Source organism: Lathyrus oleraceus, chromosome 1, assembly GCF_024323335.1.
Source record: "Lathyrus oleraceus cultivar Zhongwan6 chromosome 1, CAAS_Psat_ZW6_1.0, whole genome shotgun sequence".
Classification (NCBI taxonomy): Eukaryota; Viridiplantae; Streptophyta; class Magnoliopsida; order Fabales; family Fabaceae; genus Lathyrus; species Lathyrus oleraceus.
The window spans coordinates 103,245,681-103,264,410 of NC_066579.1; the positions used below are offsets into that span (position 1 = coordinate 103,245,681).

At 39.3% G+C, this 18,730-nt stretch overlaps 1 non-coding gene across 1 annotated transcript; it reads left to right on the plus strand.

The window, feature by feature from the left end:
• Positions 1-18,018: 18,018 nt before the first annotated feature.
• On the plus strand, positions 18,019-18,125 carry LOC127116544 (small nucleolar RNA R71). The gene has a single exon (XR_007801372.1). It is a non-coding gene; the product is annotated as a small nucleolar RNA R71 (small nucleolar RNA).
• The last annotated feature ends 605 nt before the right edge of the window (positions 18,126-18,730 follow it).

Sequence of the window (18,730 nt, forward strand, 5' to 3'; positions counted from 1 at the left end):
GGCGGCGTTTACCTTAGCATTCGGTTCGAAGACGCATTCGAGGAAGAATAGTTCCTTTGCGTTGACCTTGCTGTTGTTCGGTCTTCCAAAAACTGTGTTTTGTAGGATGCGGATAAAGTACCGGATAGTTGGGTTATGTATATGGGAAACAAGGAGCTCTTCCCAGTTGTTGGCATCTACACCGGATATTTTCCTAAAGAGGTCGAAAGCGGAAACTGTGTTCCAGTTTAGGTTTGGAGGGATTCTGGGGTAGACTTGACCTTCTATGGGGAATTGTAGCATGGTACTCAATTGGTTTTGGGATAGGGAGTACTCGGTGTTGAACATACGGAAGGTTGCGGTACCGGTTAAGAATTCGTCCTCACCGGTGGGAGTGTTGTACGCATAGGAACTTAAAAATTCTAAGGTTAGGGATGGGTAGGTGGGTTGATTATGCGTGCATAGAAAGGTTAAATCAGCAAGACGGAGCATCCATTCTATACCTTGAAGTAATCCTAATTGTTGTAAACAAGTTGAATCAGGATACCTGGTAGAGGTGACACCTCGTTGTTGGAAACGTTCGAATTGCTCCCTTTGATAGTTATCATCTTCAGATCGGAAGATGATGTTTCCAAAATTTTGATTTCCCGCCATACTGATGAATGAGTTGGAAGAAGTAATTAGGAAAGAAAAGAAAATATATTTGATTGTATAGAATAGTTGTGATGTAGGAAGAAAGGTATGGTGGGTATTTATAGGAAAAAAATTGAAGTTGGAAAGGGAGTGGTTGAAAAGTAAATAAATGTGGGTAAATGTGAATAAATGGGGAAGGTAAAAAGGTGTAGGGTTGTAACGTTCGTCTCCAACGGCTTTGTAACGTTCACCTAGCCAGCAAGGTGTTACGGTCGTTACAGGGGCATGACGGGCGTCACAAGCACTTGGCGTGACGTCCGTGATAGGTTGTGTGACGCTCGTCACACAGTCTTTTTGGCATGGTTTTTGCTTGCGTTCTTCATAATGATTTTGGTAATTTATTTTTATTATTTATTTTGTTTTGCTTCAGATTATTTTATTTTGCTATTGAAATTTCCCTGCATGCTATTCTACTTTGTATAATAGTGCATAAATATATTATATTTTTAATAATTTATGTAGGCAGCAACAGTAGAGAGCATTTTTTTTATAGATATTGCATAATTCATAATAAAATAGGATAATTCAATAGCTTCATAAAATAATCATAATGTAACATTGGAAAAAAACAAAAATGCGAAAGAGAAACAAATACGAACATAATTTGAAATAACATTAAATAATAAAACTAACTAAAACTAGATAACTAAGAAAAACAACTTCTATCCATCTGCACGATCTCTGGCCGGAGGAGCAAAGGAGTTAACATGGTATAGCAACTCGTGAAACTGATTTGTCATACTGTTCATGTATCCCAGAAATTCGTGTCTCATGTTAGCGAACTCTTCTCTAAGGGCGTCTTGTTCTGACATTAAAGCTTCAATGGCGGTGTTGTAATCAGTTCCGGGCATATGATGTCTAAGGTCGGATATTGCCGATTCTTCGGTCTGAACAGGTTGAGGAGGAGGATCAATATCATAATAACCAGATGGTGTCTGAGGGTCTGATTCAGCATAAGGAATCTGGTCATGACAAATCTCATAGTCCTGGATGGATTCAGTGGATCTAGCAGGAGAGGGGGTTTCGTTCAGATTGTAGAGCCAGTTATTGCGGTTATGAACACTAGTCCTAGGATCGGGCATGGTGAATAGGCAAAGAACTTGGTTATTAATTATAAGCTCAAACTCGTCAGACCCTAGGTTTTCTATAAACATAGTGTTGAAGAGGAAGGGTATACTCATAGTAGTAATGCCACAAAAAGGGCTTAGGTCAAGCATAGGCTGACGTAATCCGATAGCATTACCAATCATGGTTATCAAGCCGCCTATTCGAATTGGTGCTCATTCATCTTGGATAAGGTGGTCTAAATTTACCAACATAAAAGTGGCACCGTTTACTGGACGGTTTTGGGAAGCACAAAATATGATGAAGAGTTCATCACGTGAAACTGTGGTACTATTTGGCTTCTTCCCAAATAAGGTGTGGGTCAGGATCTTATGGAAATAACGGAAGGCCGGGTTATGTATGTTTCCAGAGAGAAACTCATGTTCCTCGGGATCGTCATTTCCAGTCAAGCTTCCCCAAAAGTGTTCAAGTTCTCTATATTCAAAAAGTTCTTCTTGGCTCACTGTGAATGTGTCAAAGGATGTAGGGAAACCTAAAAGGTTGGTAAAGTCTTGAATATTAAATTGGTACTCCATGTTAAACATTCTGAACTGGATGAAACCTCTGCTTATTCCTTTCCCATGGCTGGGTAGATAGATCAGAGAACTAAGGAATTCTAGAGTCAGTCTCCGGTAAGTGACAAATTGTCTTCGAACCGGAGCGGTTTCCCACCCTATCTGACTCAGCAAATACAGGACACTTTGTCTTAGTCCAAGGGCAGTCATTGCCCAGTCATCAGCATACAGACTAGGTAGCATCTCTCTCGTGGCTAGTTCCTCAAACTTTTGTTTCTGAGCTGTTCCTCTGAATTTGATACCCATACGATCAAATTGTCCCATCAGGTTAGTGTTAGCTAGAGAAAAGAAAAACAAGAGTTTTAGTCAGGATTTGGCCAAATGCCGAAAGAAGAAGAGAAAAGTTTTTAATAAATTAAAATGAATTAAGAATGAATACTAAACGAAAATTAAAAGAATAATTTAGGAAGAAATAGAAAATATTAATAGAAAAAAATAAAATATTTGTGGGTTGTCTCCCACTAAGCGCTTTGTTTAATGTCGCAAGCTCGACATAAAAACTATCAATTATAATCTATAAGTTCTGGAGGCATTTCGTCTAAGTGCAAGACTTGCGAATCTTCATTGTTTTCTGCATAGTGATAATGTTTTAGACGTTGCCCGTTTACGGTAAATGGTTCCATAGATTTGCCTTTAATTTCTACTGCTCCACTGGGAAAAACATTGGTGATTTGAAAAGGACCTGACCATCTAGATTGTAGTTTTCCCGGGAATAACTTTAGCCTAGAGTTAAATAAAAGGACTGTATCGCCTTGTTTGAAGATTTTCCTTGATATGCGCTTGTCATGCCATTGTTTTGTTCTTTCTTTGTAGATTCTGGCATTTTCGTAAGCGTCTCTTCTGAGTTCCTCTAATTCGCTTATATCAAGGATTCTCTTTTCGCCAGCGGCTTTATAGTTTAAATTTAGATTTTTAATAGCCCAATAGGCTTTATGTTCTAATTCTACCGGGAGGTGACAGGATTTTCCATAAATGAGCTTAAATGGGGTTGTCCCTATGGGAGTTTTGTAAGCAGTTCGGTAAGCCCATAAAGCTTCTGGTAATTTCAATGACCAGTCTTTCCTTGAAGTGGCGACTGTTTTCTCTAATATTTGTTTAATCTCTCTGTTAGACACTTCCACTTGCCCACTGGTTTGAGGGTGGTAAGGTGTCGCTACTCTATGTCTTACGCTATACTTAAGCAGTAGTTTTTCGAGTACCTTGGATATGAAATGCGATCCACCATCACTGACTACTATTCTTGGGACACCAAACCTTGGAAATATTATATTCTTAAAGAGTCTAGTTACTACTCGTGTGTCGTTTGTTGGAGAAGCTATAGCTTCAATCCATTTTGATACGTAGTCAACTGCCACGAGTATGTATTTGTTACCGAAAGAGGATGGAAACGGTCCCATGAAGTCTATTCCCCACACGTCGAAAATCTCTACTTCCAAAACGCCCTTTTGTGGCATCTCGTCACGTCTAGATATGTTTCCTGTGCGTTGACATCTGTCACATTTCTTAATAGCTGCATGTACATCCTTCCATATATTTGGCTAATAAAAATCGGCTTGTAGGATTTTAGAGCAGGTCTTGGATGTACTTGCATGTCCACCATAAGGAGCGGAGTGACAGTGTTGTAGCACCTCAAATTTGCACCCATCATTGTACATACATTCTCATATTAGGTCATAACATTAACATGGTCCACTGCATAACATTGCATTGTCCCTTTTGCCCAAGTGCAAGCCATTCAGTCAAATTAGGTCAAACTGGTCAGGAGATCAGTCAGTCAAGCAAGCAAGTACAATTCTCATTGAGCCAAGGCCCTAGGGTTGGTCCAACATGTTCACATGACTTGGGGATCCATTTGAAGTGTTTTGGTCAAAGGTTGGATGTTCAGAAGTCATCAGTCAATGCACATTTCATCAGAAACCCTAAAAAGTCAAACTTGGTCAACTGTGATTGATTCTATGGTTTTGATGGATGGATTTGGTTTGAGAGAGCTTATTCATGTCCAAATAGGCCTCATATATCATGGCAAACATCACCATTGAAGAATTTGAAGCCAAATCAGAAATTTCCAAAAATAGAAACTGGACCTGTAACTGAAACTTGCCAAAAATGGAAACTTCTTGATCCCAAACTTACATCATGATACAAGCTTCAAATGAATTTTTGCCCAACATGAAAGTTGAAGATCTTGTTCTCCCATTTCCAAAAAGTCCAAGAACTCTCAATTCCCATGTATGGTTGGCAAGATATGATCAATTCATTTTCAAAAATTCTTGAACTTCAAAAGGCCATATCTCTCAAACCATTTGGCCAAATTTGGTGGGGTTTTTTCCAACAAGTCATATTTGACCTCCTCTTTCCAAAAATGTAACCCTCATGCACCAAAACCTCATGGATCAAAATGGCATTTTTTCACTTACATGTTTTATTTTCAAGTAAGGGTGAAAAGTGACTTTTTGATTTAATCATTTCCAGCCACTTTGGCCTTGCAAATATGTTCAGAAATGGTATTTTGGTTGTGTTACAAGCCCAATTTCGTGGCTCTTGCCCTTGCACCTCACCATGTGAACAAAAGTGGTCAATTAGCAAAATACTTCATTTAAGTTAATGATATTTAGCATCCACTTATGCAACTTAAAACAGAAGTATATATGTCATTTTTCTGTCATTTGGAAACCCTAGCAGCCACTCAAAACCAACAGAAAACTCATTTCTCTAAAAACACCATTTTCTTCTTTTGCAAAATTCTGCTAAAAACTCAAGAGCACACGAGCTTGTTATGGTTTTGTCATCATATACCAACATCTTGGAAGCACTTGGGAGCCATGTATCACAACTGCAGCATCATTTCTACCTTGTTGCATCAAAGAGCATGTCCATGGCAACTTTGATTTTGAGCTAATTCCAACATTGCTAAGCTAAAGCCTTCCATCCATTCATCAACACCAACACCATAGTGCATATGTTTCAACAATACACAAGGAAACAACCACTGTTCCAGCTCTGTGCTCCAAATTTGGTCAGGTATCGAATCTCTCCATTTCTAAAATTATGAGTTACATCTTGTAGATCTTCTTACCATGAACATGTTGAGCTTTGAATCGAAGGAAATGGTTAGGTATTGAGAGAGAAATATGAAATTCAAATTTGATGTTCATTTATGTTTTTACTTGATTTGTCCATTTTAGCATGATTTGGGATTAATGGAGGGTGGTTTAGGTTTGAGCATGTTTAGATGCACACATTGGTATTTTTGTTTTTTTTGAATTTCGAAGAAAAAATTTTGAGCTGGAATTGGCATGAGGAACACGATGAATACTGGAAATTTGTTGCTGCTAAAGCTGTTTTGATTCATTGCTTTTTCTATTTCACGCCTTGCATGTGTTTTTTTTAAAGTTGCATTGTGATTGGCCGTTGAGTGGGCCATGCAGCAAGTGCCTTTTCACATTTAATTAAATTACTAAATAATTAATCCATGGCATATGAGGAAGATATTGGAATTAATTTAGCCAGTACTGTTTGGTTTCATTTACGTATGCCAATGTCGGTTTCTTTGTATTAGCATGAGCTTCCTTGTATTTGTTTAATGGACTTTTTCATACAGCATTCTCATTGGCTGATGGTTTGAACGAATGCCAGCTTGCCACCAAATAAATAAAACGGCAGTGTTTTGCTGCCTGTGGCCATTTCCAAATTTAATTAATTAAATTCGTTTTTTCTTTTTTGCATTTCAATATTTATTTCATTTGGTATGCCAATTTTGGAAAATTCATAAGTTGATCATTTCTTATCCAATTTTGGTGGGATTTTTTGCATCATGTTCATCACAATCTCTAGTTTTTTATCATGTATTTTCCAGAATTTTTGCATGAGTAGATTTTAAATGATGCTAGGGTTTGTGACATGTGTTCATTTTTTGTACCCTTTGCCAAAACATTTGTGAAATGATGATGCATTATCCAATGGCTTTGAAATTTTTTGTGCATAAACTAGACACATCCATGGTGATTTTGGTATAGAGTTCATGAATTTATCATCTCTGGTCATTGAGTTATGATTTTTTGAAGTAGGGTGTGACAATTTGTGTCACACCATTGATGTGAAATTTGATGATTTTCATAGCCATGCTTCTTGACCTCAAAATGCTTTGATTTTTTGCATGAATGTATTCTTGAATGTCTAGTTTACATGTGATTTTTTGTGGATTTGTTTATGGCATTTTCCAATTGATTGAGATTTTTCTCCCCTGTTTGGTCTTATGTTGACTTTTTTGTAACACTTGTTCCCATTTGTTTTGTGAAATGCTCATACTTTATTAGATGGACATGAAATTTGATATGTGATTACTAGACATCTTAAGCTTTGCCATGGTTTTAGTCCCATTCATTTCTCATATGCTATCACTGATTTATGATTTTTTGAAGTTGATGCATGTTTGGTTGACTTCTTTGAGCATGCTTAAAATTGCCTTACCTTTCTGATTTTCATTGACCACCTTCCCATGATCCAATTGAGCTGAAATTTGACATGATTACCATGCTTTGGATTATGTTTGACCATGATTTATTTGATGATTTTTTGAATTGTTTATGATTGGTTTTGAGTTGAGTCTTGCTGTTGACTTCTATGAGCTTCCATATGCCATGCTTTGACTTCTTTTGCTTATAAAATGATGATGATGAATGATATGATTGTGGAACCAATTGAGTTTGTTTCTTGATTGTTTGAACTTGATTTTGATTGGATATCACTTGCTGTTTTGACTTTCTCATTCTCTTTTGACCCTAGGCTTGTCCTAGTGGTCCTGTTACTCACATTTGAGTTCATGTTTTCAGGTTGACCAACAATTACCCAATGAGACCAATACAAATTGATTGAGTGTGCTTGTTCATCATGACTAATCTATTTGTTTTGTAGGTTGCTTGGCTCACATGCCTTGAGCCTTGTGCATTGCACACTTAGCCTGCTTGTGTTGATTGTTGACTTCTGTTTCATTTTGAGTTAATTTTGACTGTATACTAATGTTGCTTGACTGATTTCAGGTACTTTTAGTTGCTCAGTTCCTTGTGAACTTTTGCTTTGCTTTGCTTGATAAGCAATTTGCACTGAGGTATAACTTCTTTACTTCATGTAGTCTGGAAGACCTGGCCTGTTACTTGGCCAGGCAACTGTCTGAAGTCCTCCTTAAGAGGCAATGTTTGTGGATGTTTAATTTTGTCCCTGTACATATTCAAAGACCTCCTAAGTGAAGAGGCAATTGGCAGAACCCAAGGGATAAGCAATCTATCCCCTGTTATTTTGTGTGTCATCTGCTTTGCTCACACCACTGTGTTGATGCATTGCAGATACAAACCCAAGATCTTGTACAATTGTACAGTTGAGTCAGTTTTAAATGTGTAGAAGGGTTCCCACTTTCTGAACCCACACATTCTTGTCTTAAGCTCTCCCAGGCCAGGGATAAGAGCTGTGAAGTCCTATCTTCACTCACCTTTTATCAGCTTCACCTTAGCCCCTCAATGGCAAGGTTAAGAGCTAACACTACCCAGTTCCAGTGGTTTGTTTGTTGAGGTTGATATGACCCCTCGACTAAAACCTAACCTTGTTTGAGCCCCTTTGTTGGTGTGTTTATTTCATGCTGTATGTGCTTGTGTGGTGTGATTGTATCCCCTAGGTTTGTTAGACTCCGTGTAGTCTCGTTTGCATGTCAATTAAGGTAGCACGGTTCCTTCGTATAGGACTTCCTTTCTTGCTTGAGCTTTCCTAAAACACAAACAAACATTATCCCCTCTTAAGGATACGTTAACTCCTTCTACTATAGGTGAGTAAGTCTCCAAAGGTCGAGCATCAGGTAGATTGCGCAGTGACGTTGTCCACTTAAAAAACACAAACCAACGGGAATAGTTTAGCCGAACTACGGCAACTCTGATTCTCATGTCCAGATGAGATACGTAGGCACGAGATGCGATGTCTTGTCGAGTTTGACTAACAACTAACACTAATTCTTTTCTCTCGCCCTCGTTGCGATTGAGACCTCCCCTTTCTCTTGCCCTAGTTGCAATCGAGACCCTTGCCTCCTGTGCAAGTTAGGTTTGCTTTAGCTTGCTTCCTGTGCAAGATAGGGTTGGTGTGGCTTGCTTCCTGTGCAAGTCGTGTTTAGGATAGGCTTGCTTCCTGTGCAAGTTAGCTAGAAACCTTAACTTAGGGACGACTTTGCATGACAACATCTAGGCTCGAGTCGTAGTCTCTCTAGTGTTGTGTCTCCCTCTGTTATCTGGTTAGGCTAGTCCTTTTTCCCTGCGTAGGGGAACTACGTCGCCCTGATCCTCATACCAGATGAGGTACGTAGGCAGGAGATGAGCTGATCTCTCCGGGCGCCTTTTTTCTTTTTCCGCCCTTTTTCTTTTTCAACCCTTTGTGTCTTAACCACCCTTGCGTGTGTTTTGGTTCGGATGCTGATGTAAGCCCAGTGATTGGCATTCAGGCTCCATGTTTGCCTTCTTGTGTGTGTTTTGGTTCGGATGTCGATGTAAGTCCGGTGATTGGCATTCAGGCTCCATGTTTGCCTTTGCCTGTGTTTGTTTGTGTGCGTGTCAGCCGAGCTACGAATGCTCTGATTCTTCTTCGTCCAAGAAGATACGTATGCATAGGATGCGACATCCTAGCGAGCATGTGTCGTTTCCCCAGTCCGAACTACTTTGACTCTGATGTCTATGCCTGATAGACTAAGTAGGCCCAGGATGCGGTATCCCGCCGAGTCAGTTTCAGTCTGTTTTCTTGTGTCTCTTTCAGCCAGTGTGTGTGTGTGTTTGAGCAGCGTTTTTTAGCAACCATTTTCCTTCCTATTGTGCGTGGATCCCGTCGAGTACGACGGATGCGTAGGGGTGCTAATACCTTCCCTTCGCATAACCGACTCCCGAACCCATTCTCTTTGGTCGCGAGACCATGTCTTTTCCAGGTTTACTCTGAGCGTTTCCTTTCCCTCTTTTGGGATAAATAACGCACGGTGGCGGCTCTGTTGTTCTTGTTTTCCCGCCGGTTTTTCGCGTAATGCGACAAGTGTTGGATTATATTTTCTACCTCTTCTTCGGGTATACACCGACGGAAAATACCATCGGGGCCTCTTTTAAAAAGTAAGGGGTTATCCCAGTAATAGTGTTTTATGTCATAGAAGAATCGTTTCTTCTGCTGGTAGGATAAAGTAGGTGGAACTATTCCGGCATCTAAATAGTTGACGAGGTCAGGGTACCACGGTGTAACAGATATAGCTAAGGTGGTTTCTACCTGTTTATCAACGTTATTTTCTTCCAAAGTAGCTATAAGCTTATCGTACGAGAAATCATCGTTAATTGATGTTCTTTCCGGTTTAAGGTTCTCAAGTCTAGAGAGGTGATCTGCTACTACGTTTTCAGTTCCTTTCTTGTCTTTGATTTCCAAATCGAACTCTTGTAGCAACAGGATCCACCTTAGGAGTCTAGGTTTAGCATCCTTTTTTGTTAAGAGGTATTTGATAGCAGCGTGGTCAGTGTAGATGATTATTTTGGCTCCGACCAAGTAAGAACGAAATTTATCTAGCGCAAACACTACTGCTAGAAGTTCTTTCTCGGTTGTGGCGTAATTCATTTGTGCTTCATCTAGAGTTCTACTTGCGTAATATATAACGTGAAGCTTTTTATCCTTTCGTTGTCCTAAAACAGCACCTAGAGCGTAATCACTGGCATCACACATTATTTCGAATGGTTCGTTCCAATCTGGTGTCTGCATTATGGGCGCGGAGATCAGTGCTTGTTTAAGCGTTTGAAATGCTTTTAAACATTTATTGTCGAATATGAATTCAGCATCTTTCATCAATAGCCCGGTTAAAGGTTTAGTTATTTTAGAGAAGTCTTTAATGAATCGTCGGTAAAAACCGGCATGTCCTAAGAAGCTTCGTACTTCTCTCACAGTTTTCGGGGGTTGAAGATTTTCGATTACCTCTATTTTGGCTTTGTCTACTTCAATTCCTCTGTTCGAGATGATGTGTCCTAAAACAATTCCTTCTTGTACCATAAAGTGACATTTTTCCCAATTAAGTACTAGGTTTACTTTCACACATCGCTCTAGAACTCTTTCTAGGTTTTCAAGGCATTCTTCAAAGCTTTGTCCGCATACGGAAAAGTCATCCATAAATACTTCCATGATGTTTTCTAGAAAATCGGCGAATATTGCCATCATGCACCTTTGGAAGGTTGCAGGAGCATTACACAAGCCAAACGGCATTCGTCTATAAGCGAAGGTACCGAAAGGACACGTGAACGTTGTCTTTTCTTGGTCATCAGGGTGAATCGATATTTGAAAGAAACCTGAGTAACCGTCTAGATAGCAGAAATGAGAATGTTTTGCTAATCGTTCTAACATCTGGTCAATGAATGGTAAAGGGAAATGATCTTTTCGGGTTGCTTTGTTTAGTTTCCTATAGTCAATGCACATTCTCCATCCCGATTCGATTCGTTTGGTTGTAGTTTCTCCTTTTTCATTTTCAATGACTGTTACACCTCCTTTCTTTGGTACTACGTGTACAAGACTAACCCATTTGCTATCAGATATAGGATATATGATACCTGTCTCTAATAACTTGGTTACTTCCTTCTTCACTACCTCACTCAGGATCGGGTTTAGTCTCCTCTGGTGTTCCCTAGAAGTTTTACAGTCTTCTTCTAGCATGATGCGGTGCATACAAATAGAGGGACTTATTCCTTTAAGATCGGTGGTGTTGTAACCTAGTGCGGTTGGATATTTTCTTAAGATATGCAGGAGTTTTTCTGTTTCGAGTTTTCCTAGGTCAGCATTAACTATCACTGGTCGTTCAAGTTCTAAGTCTAGGAATTCATATCTCAGATTTTTGGGAAGTGTTTTCAGGTCTAGGGTTGGTTTCTTAAGGCATTGCGTAGGGTCCGGTGTTATTGCTAAACATTGGTTAAGTTTGTCTTCTACAAGATAGTCAGATGATTTGTCTTTTTCTAACTCCGTTTCTTTTATGCATTCATCGATGATATCCATGAAGTAACATGTATCTTCTATTGCAGGTGCTTTCAAAAATTGGGAAAGAATGAACTCAATTTTCTCTTCTCCTACTTCAAAAGTGAGTCGTCCTCGTTTTACGTCTATGATCGCACCGGCAGTTGCTAAGAACGGTCTTCCCAGTATAATGGGTGTAACTTCATCTTCTCTAATATCCATAATTATAAAATCAGTTGGAATGTAGAATTGACCTATGCGCACTGGAACGTTTTCAAGAATTCCTACAGGATATTTGACGGAACGATCTGCTAGTTGCACAGACATTTTAGTTGGTCTTAATTCTCCCATTTCAAGTCTCTTGCATATGGATAAAGGCATAACACTAATATCGGCTCCTAAATCGCATAAGGCTTTGTCAATGACAAATTTTCCTATGTGACAGGGTATAGAGAAACTACCTGGGTCTTTAAGTTTAGGAGGCATATTCTGGATTATAGCGCTACATTCAGCGGTGAGTGTAACGGTTTCGCTATCTTCAATTTTCCTTTTATTAGAAAGAATTTCTTTTAAAAACTTGGCATATGAGGGCATCTGCGTAATAGCTTCTGTAAACGGAATTGTGACGTTTAATTGTTTTAGTAGGTCAACGAATTTTTTGAATTGGCCCGCATCTTTGGTTTTAATAAGTGTCGCATCCGCGAAAAACAACCGGCGGGCTAAAACAGAACAACACAGAGCCGCCACCGTGCGTTATTTATCCCAAAAAAGGGAAAGGAAACGCTCGAAGTAAACCTGGAAAAGACATGGTCTCGCGACCAAAGAGAGATGGGATCGGGAGTCGGTTATGCGAAGGGAAGGTATTAGCACCCCTACGCATCCGTCGTACTCGACGGGATCCACGCTCAGAAGGAAAGAATAAAAGTTGCTAAAACTGCTCACAAACACCACACACACACTGAAACAAACACAGGTGGAAGAAGAGGGGAACAGGCTCGCTAGGATATCGCATCCTATGCCTACGTATCTCATCTGGAATGAGAATCAGAGCTACCGTAGTTCGGCTCACGCACGCCGAAACAAAACACACGCACAAACAGAGGCAAACATGGAAACTGAATGCCAATCGCTGGACTTACATCAGACTCCGAACCAAACAAACCCACACTGGAAACCAAATGCCAATTGCTGGACTTACATCGGACTCCAAGCACACAACAACAGGATACAGAATGCCAATCGCTGGGCTTACATCCATCTCCTACACACACAAGAAGGATAACAACCAAACAAGTTAATAGGGAGTCTGGAACTCGAGCGTAATAACTGTCAAGCAAACACACACAAAAAAGAAAAAAGGGTGCCCGGAGAGATCTCGTACGACCTCCTGCCTACGTACCTCATCTGGTATGAGGATCAGGGCAACGTAGTTCCCCTTAACAGGGGAGAAACTTTCTCCTAACCAGAGACTGGGAGATGACCAACTAGAAGGGAGACTGACTCGAGCCTAATAGTTATCATGTATTCCACAATGGTCCTAGGTAGAGTTTTCTATCTACTTGCACAAACAGCAAGCTAATCCTAAACAGGCAAAGCAAAGCATGCAAGTATAATCAACACAAAGCAAACATACACACAATTAGCACACACTATATACAGACAAAGTGGGCTCACACAAGGGTTAGGCTGCAAAAGCAAGCCAACTGTATCAGGGTGATGTTAGCTCTTAACCCTAACATTGAGAGTTAGGGTGAAGCAGATGAAATAGGAAGTGAGGGGTGTGTCTCATAGCTCTTATCCCTGGCCTGGGAGAGCTTTAGACAAAGGAAGTGTGGGTTCAGAAAGTGGGAACCCTTCTACACTTATGACTGACTCAACATGGATCTTGGGTTAATATCCACAATGCATCAACACCAGTTGTGTGAGCAAAGGGATGACTCAACTGAATAGCAGGAGATGGATTGCACATCTCTTGTATCTGCCAATTGCCTTAACAAAGGTCTTTTCCTGCTTGGCACAAATATAAACAATCACAAGCATTGCCTCTTAAGGAGGACTTCAGACAGGTGCCTGACCAAATAACAGGCCAGGTCTTCCAGACTACATGGAGTTAGAGACATTATACCTCAAATTGGTTAAGCAACCAAGCAACATCAAAAGCAAGTTCACAATGAACTATAGCAACTAAGGTACCTGAAAACAATCTAGCTCAGTTAGTACACAACTCAAACAGTCAAACAGACAAACTAAAAGTCAACAATTAACTGTACAAACAGACAAGCAAGTTATGCATCGAGCAAAGCTCAAGCTCAACTCAAATGAGTTAATCCACCTACAAAACAACTTAATGTTAATCAACATCAATCAAATAGCAATCCAAATGAGCAATTGAATCAAACTCCTCAAGGCCATATGCTTCTTGTCCTGAAAACACAACTCAAACATAAGCACTAACCACTAGGACAAGGCCTAGGGTCAAAGAGGGAGAAATAATTCAAAACAGAACATGAAAATTGACAATAATCAATTTCAATCAATTAAGAACAATGTCCAAGTGGTCTCACATTCATATCATACACCAATTTCATTTCACAAAGCATCTAAGGCAAAGTGTGCAATTCCAAAGCTCATTGAAGCAAACAGAATGAATTAATCCAAATCCACTCAAAAATAATTCAATAAATCGCAAGAAAAATCATGGCTAAATAGAATTCATCATATGATCATCATGCCAAAATTCAAGTCATTTGGACAATTGGAAGCATGTCAAATAAATTCTATAAGACAAGGTATGCACAAACAAGCTCAAATGGGGCACAAAATCATGCATCAACTTCACACAAGCACAAAACAGAATTGGTACAAGATAAATGCATAAAACCGAATCCATGGAAAACTTCAAAGTGTCTAGAACACACATGCAAAGTTTCAAGTTCATAGGATAAACACCAAGAATTTCACAAATCACCTAAGATCATGACTCTCAAAAAGTCCACGAATGACCAATCAGAAGAGAAAATCTCAAACAAATCCAAATTGAATCCAAAAATTCCATAAAAATTCACAAGCAAGCCTAACATCCAGAAGTAGCATCATGCAAAAATTCACATTAATTTGCATTTATATGGCATGGCAAATAAAATCAACAAGTCAGGCAAGCAATGGTGTGACACACATTGTCACACCTATATTCAAATGATCATATCTCAACAACCAGGAATGGAAAAAATACAAACTCTATACCAAAATGTTCCTTAAGATGTCTATTTTAAGCATGCAAAGTTTCAAGAATTTTGGATAAAATCTCATCATTTCATGAAGGATATGGCAAAGTAGGTCATGAAAACATACACATACACAATCCCTAAGCAAAATAAAAATCCAACAGTGCACAATTTCTGCAAAAAATATTCATTAAATTCTAGAGATCATGATGAACACAATGAAAAAAACCACAGCTCAATTGGATTAATAATCATGGAGATATGATTTTTTTTGAATGGAAGAAAAAAATAAAAATGACATGAAGCATAGTATGAACATGTGAGAAATGATGAACTAAAAATGCACATAGCCAAAATGGAATTGTCTTCGGCCGGAATCGAAGGGAGTATGCATTTGAAACTGGCGCGCGCTCACTTAAGTAAATGGACACGTGGTCCAATGCATGGTGTTATAACACCAAAACGCATGCAGCGAGCGAAAATATGGATCAAGCGCGCATTCTGGACAGAAATTTAGGGTTCTTCATGCGTGTTCATCATCAATTCCAGCTCAAGAACAAATCATCACCAAAATTGACAAAACCTATACCATTGGCTTCGTCTTCCAGCGTACAACAACAATCTAAACCTATTTTAACCTAAATCTTCCTAAAACTCTTGGATCGTGCAAGATAAGTTTCACACATCAAAATGAAAATCAACATAACTTTCTTATTTCTCAACGAAATTCAATGGTTCAAACTGTAGATTAACCTACACTCAAAGATCTACCAAAAGCATGTAACAATTTCAAGAATCATTAAGGTCGAATCCTAACCTTCTTTGAAGTGCAGAAATGATTTCGATGCTTTCAGGCCTTGGCACAGTGAAACAGATGTTCTCCAGCTCTCATATGATGCTTTGGATGAAAGTTTTGATGTTAATTACTCACGATCTAGCTGAAAACTCGAATTGCCATTGATGAACACACTTGCAACAGTTCTTGAATCTGTTCGAAAACCTTGTTGTCTTGCTTCAATTCAACTCAATTATGCACATGGATGAAGGATTGATCAAGAATGATGCAATGTTTGTGCAGAAAAATGGAGAAAAGTTGAGAGAAAAAGTTGAAGAACTTTTGGATCTAGATCTCAATTTCACAATTCTGTTATGCTTAGCAAGAAAACAGTTAGAATTAGGTTTATATATGTGATGTTAAACATGTTGCTAATCATGATTAGTGTTAATGCAAGTGAATTAAGTGATGTCAAGTGTTATGACCAATTAGCACATGCACCCTCATGTAATGCATACCAATGGAACAGTACAAATTCTGGCTTGAAATCCATTTCAAATGATGTTTTGGAGCTAAGGCAAGTGGAATCAAGTGAATTCAAAGCATAATTTTCAAATTTGACTTTTCCCTCCAATTTTCAAATGGAAAGTCCAATATTTTTGTGATCAAAATGCATGATATGTGATGCATGAATTGGATAGAGCATGTCAAAACAAGAATGTGGAAAAAAATCCCACTCCATTTGGCCTTATGGTTCAAAAGTTATGCACTTGTGAAGTTCAAATTATCTTGACCAAGATTTGACCATATCTTGCCAACCACACATGGGAAATTCATGTTCTTGGACTTTTTGGAAAGGTTAGAGCAAGATCTACAACGTTCATGTTGGACAAAATTTCATTTGAAGCATTTTTGATGATGTAATCTTGAGGAGAAAACCTTTCCATTTTTGGCAATTTTGAATTACAAGTCACTTTCTATTTTTGGAAAGTTTTCATCTGACTTTATTTTCTTCATTGTTGATGTTTGAAATTTCAAATGAACCTTGTTTGGACATGAATGAATTGTTTCTAACCCTCTCCCACCTCCAAATCCATCAGTTGACTTCTGGTTGACTTTTGTTGACTGATAGATGAATTGGCTATGCACAGCTGAACTTGAGCCTCAATCTCTTGATGAAATGGCTTAAACATGAAACCCTAGCTCCCACAAGCTCAATGAAACCATAGAATGATCCCCATCTCCATGAAGACCTCATCTCCTTGACAAGCTCTGATTGGCACAATTCAGATGATTAGGGTTGACCAGAGGTCAAAACCCTAATCCCAAGGCATCTGGTCAAGCACAATGAATCTCTTGGTGATGATAAGACCATGATGATGACGATGTACCATTTCAACCAAGATGAAGCTCAACCTCCTTGAGTAACCAAGAAACCCTAATTGATGCACAAACCCTTAGATGATTAATGATCAATTCATGAAACCCTCAGCTTGAATATCTTAACCTCTTTATCTTCTGACCAAGACCTAGGAGGATGACTTGCTCAATGTTGCCATATGATATGCAAAGATGCAATGCCTAATGACCTAAAAATGAAATGCAATATGTTAAGCTAGTCCTAAGAGGGGAGGGCAAATTTTGAGGTGTTACAATAAGCCTTTGAGGGTAAGGGATAGGTGGTTTATAAGGTGGTGGAGGTACATAAGGTTCCTTCTTTTCTACGGTTTCCTTATTACTCTCTTCCTTTTCCTTAGGTTCACTTTCCTCCTCAGTTGACTTTTTAGAGTTTTGGTTTTCTATCCTTGGGTCAGACGGTCCTTCCACTTCCGTTCCACTTCTCAGTATAATTGCATGAGCGTGGCTTCTTAGGTTAGGTTGGGGTTGGCCAGGAAATGTACCAGTTGGGGAAGCAGTAGGCGCTTGTTGTTGAGCTACTTGTGAAATTTGCGTTTCCAGCATTTTGTTATGAGTAGCCAGGGCATCTACTTTACTTGCTAGTTGTTTAATTTGTTCGCCAGTGTGTACATTCTGGTTTAAGAAATCTTTATTGGTTTGCTGTTGAGAAGCTATAAAGTTTTCCATCATGATTTCCAAGTTGGATTTCCTAGGGGCGTTATTGTTAGGTGTAGATGGGATCGGCTTCTGATATCCCGGAGGTATAGCTGGGGCTTGATTTGGAGATTGTCCAGGTGCGTATAAAGCATTATTACTCTTATATGAAAAATTGGGATGATTCTTCCAATTTGAGTTATAGGTGTGCGAGTAGGGGCTTCCTTGAGCATAGTTTACTTGCTCCGCTTGGATTCCTGTTAGGAGTTGACAATCTGCAGGAGTGTGACCTTGGATTCCACAGACTTCGCAATTCTGAGTTATGGCTACCACGGTGGCTGGAGGTGATACATTTAAACTTTCAATTTTCTGGACCAGAGCATCCACTTTTGCATTAACATGATCAAGGTTACTTATCTCGTACATGTCAGTTTTCGTTTGAGGTTTTTCTACCATTGTTCGTTCGCTTCCCCACTGATAGTGGTTTTGAGCCATGCTTTCGATAAGTTGGTAAGCATCAGCATATGGTTTGTTCATCAGTGCACCACCTGCGGCGGCGTCTATTGTTAACCTCGTGTTGTACAGGAGACCATTATAGAAGGTATGAATTACTAACCAGTCCTCTAAACCATGGTGTGGACAAAGTCTCATCATGTCTTTGTATGTTTCCCATGCTTCGAAAAGAGACTCGTTATCTTTCTGTTTAAATCCATTTATCTGGGCTCTTAACATAGCTGTTTTGCTTGGCGGAAAATATCGAGCAAGAAAAACTTTCTTCAACTCGTTCCATGTGGTGACTGAGTTGGAAGGAAGAGATTGAAGCCATCTTCTAGCGCTATCTCTTAACGAGAAAGGAAAAAGACGAAGTCGAATTGCCTCTGAAGTGACACCATTAGCTTTAACAGTATCAGCGTATTGGACAAATATGGATAAATGAAGGTTTGGATCCTCGGTAGGATTTCCAGAGAATTGGTTCTGTTGCACTGCCTGCAACAATGAAGGTTTAAGTTCAAAGTTGTTTGCTTCGATTGCGGGTGGAGCAATACTTGAATGCGGCTCATCTTGCGATGGAGCGGCGTAATCTCGAAGAGCACGAGCTGGTTCTGCCATCTCGGGTATCGAAGGGAAAATATTTTTAAAATCGGGAAGTTCAACAGGAGGGAGATTGTTTGCAGCACGATATTCCCGAATTCGTCGTAAGACTCAGAGATATAGTTCGATATCGTTGATTCGTAAGTAGAACGGCTCGCCTTGTGAGCGAGTGTGTGGCATACAAATCAACGAAAGAAAGAAAAGAAAAAGAAAAACCTTAGTCTCTACAGCGTAATAGAAGAGTT